Below are 2500 nucleotides of genomic sequence, written 5' to 3'. Positions count from 1 at the left end.
GTAAGGCATGTCAGAGCGAAAGACAGTAATTTCGAATGAGCCAAGAAAGAGCGGTGCGGGGCCGGTCGGAGCGCACCCTTTTCTCGGTGGCTGGCGGGCGAGAGAGTGCTGCGTCGCCGGCATCGGCGTCGAAAGAAGCCGAGCCGAAAAAAGTTAAAGTACAAACGTGCAAGCATACTAACCTAACCCTAGGTAAGGCATGTCAGAGCGAAAGACAGTAATTTCGAATGAGCCAAGAAAGAGCGGTGCGGGGCCGGTCGGAGCGCACCCTTTTCTCGGTGGCTGGCGGGCGAGAGAGTGCTGCGTCGCCGGCATCGGCGTCGGAAGAAGCCGAGCCGAAAAAAGTTAAAGTACAAACGTGCAAGCATACTAACCTAACCCTAGGTAAGGCATGTCAGAGCGAAAGACAGTAAACTCGAATGAGCCATGAAAGAGCGGTGCGGGGCCGGTCGGAGCGCACCCTTTTCTCGGTGGCTGGCGGGCGAGAGAGTGCTGCGTCGCCGGCATCGGCGTCGAAAAAAGCCGAGCCGAAAAAAGTTAAAGTACAAACGTGCAAGCATACTAACCTAACCCTAGGTAAGGCATGTCAGAGCGAAAGACAGTAATTTCGAATGAGCCAAGAAAGAGCGGTGCGGGGCCGGTCGGAGCGCACCCTTTTCTCGGTGGCTGGCGGGCGAGAGAGTGCTGCGTCGCCGGCATCGGCGTCGAAAGAAGCCGAGCCGAAAAAAGTTAAAGTACAAACGTGCAAGCATACTAACCTAACCCTAGGTAAGGCATGTCAGAGCGAAAGACAGTAAACTTGAATGAGCCATGAAAGAGCGGTGCGGGGCCGGTCGGAGCGCACCCTTTTCTCGGTGGCTGGCGGGCGAGAGAGTGCTGCGTCGCCGGCATCGGCGTCGAAAGAAGCCGAGCCAAAAAAAGTTAAAGTACAAACGTTCAAGCATACTAACCTAACCCTAGGTAAGGCATGTCAGAGCGAAAGACAGTAATTTCGAATGAGCCATGAAAGAGCGGTGCGGGGCCGGTCGGAGCGCACCCTTTTCTCGGTGGCTGGCGGGCGAGAGAGTGCTGCGTCGCCGGCATCGGCGTCGAAAGAAGCCGAGCCGAAAAAAGTTAAAGTACAAACGTGCAAGCATACTAACCTAACCCTAGGTAAGGCATGTCAGAGCGAAAGACAGTAATTTCGAATGAGCCAAGAAAGAGCGGTGCGGGGCCGGTCGGAGCGCACCCTTTTCTCGGTGGCTGGCGGGCGAGAAAGTGCTGCGTCGCCGGCATCGGCGTCGAAAGAAGCCGAGCCAAAAAAAGTTAAAGTACAAACGTGCAAGCATACTAACCTAACCCTAGGTAAGGCATGTCAGAGCGAAAGACAGTAATTTCGAATGAGCCATGAAAGAGCGGTGCGGGGCCGGTCGGAGCGCACCCTTTTCTCGGTGGCTGGCGGGCGAGAGAGTGCTGCGTCGCCGGCATCGGCGTCGAAAGAAGCCGAGCCAAAAAAAGTTAAAGTACAAACGTGCAAGCATACTAACCTAACCCTAGGTAAGGCATGTCAGAGCGAAAGACAGTAATTTCGAATGAGCCAAGAAAGAGCGGTGCGGGGCCGGTCGGAGCGCACCCTTTTCTCGGTGGCTGGCGGGCGAGAGAGTGCTGCGTCGCCGGCATCGGCGTCGAAAGAAGCCGAGCCGAAAAAAGTTAAAGTACAAACGCGATGCTAATGAGCGAGCCGTTGTCTCGACTAATATGTAGGGGGCGTTCGATCGAGCGTCTGGCTTGAGCGCTTGTCGGCCTAGCAGAACGGTCGCATTGTTATGCCCGGGTTTTAGGCACCGCTGCAGGCGGCCGGCAGAGCTCTTGTTTGTGCGAAACTGAATGGATCGAGCCCGAGAGAGGGCGAGCAAAGAAAAAACGCAAATCGCTCCGCCTGGCACTGCCGGCGAGAGCGTGGACGTCGCGGCCAGCGACTGTCGAAGCTGAGTACGGCCGCAGGCGATCGCCTCGGTCTTAAACGAATGCGACGAGCACGCGCCGGGCGGCCCAGCAAGGGCCGAGCGCAGCTGTCGCAGCTATCTGGTTGATCCTGCCAGTAGTGATATGCTTGTCTCAAAGATTAAGCCATGCAGGTGCAAGTACGAGTTCTCGTAAAGCGAAACTGCGATTGGCTCATTAAATCAGTCTTGGTTTATTTGGTCTCGTAAGCGAAGTGGATAACTGTGGTAATTCTAGAGCTAATACATGCATTAAGCGCCGACTTCGGGAGGCGCGCTTTTATCAGATCAAAACCGACCGGGTTCGTCCTGTGACGTTTGATGACTCTGGATAACCACGCGGATCGTACGGTCTCTGCACCGACGACGTATCATTCAAGTGTCTGCCCTATCAACTGTCGAAGGTACGCTACGTGCCTACCTTTGTGATAACGGGTAACGGGGAATCAGGGTTCGATTCCGGAGAGGGAGCCTGAGAAACGGCTACCACATCCAAGGAAGACAGCAGGCGCGCAAAT

The 2500-nt window shown here is 55.5% G+C and overlaps 1 non-coding gene across 1 annotated transcript in view; it reads left to right on the top strand.

The window, feature by feature from the left end:
* The first annotated feature begins 2061 nt into the window (after window positions 1-2061).
* LOC144418574 (small subunit ribosomal RNA) overlaps window positions 2062-2500 on the top strand; it is a 1771-nt gene continuing 1332 nt past the window's right edge. Inside the window, exon 1 of the ribosomal RNA XR_013473564.1 lies at window positions 2062-2500. This exon is cut by the window's right edge and continues 1332 nt beyond it. This is a non-coding gene — a ribosomal RNA (small subunit ribosomal RNA).

This window comes from Styela clava, unplaced genomic scaffold (genome assembly GCF_964204865.1).
Source record: "Styela clava unplaced genomic scaffold, kaStyClav1.hap1.2 HAP1_SCAFFOLD_18, whole genome shotgun sequence".
In the NCBI taxonomy this organism is placed as follows: domain Eukaryota; kingdom Metazoa; phylum Chordata; class Ascidiacea; order Stolidobranchia; family Styelidae; genus Styela; species Styela clava.
This window is presented reverse-complemented; position numbering and strand designations above follow the sequence as displayed.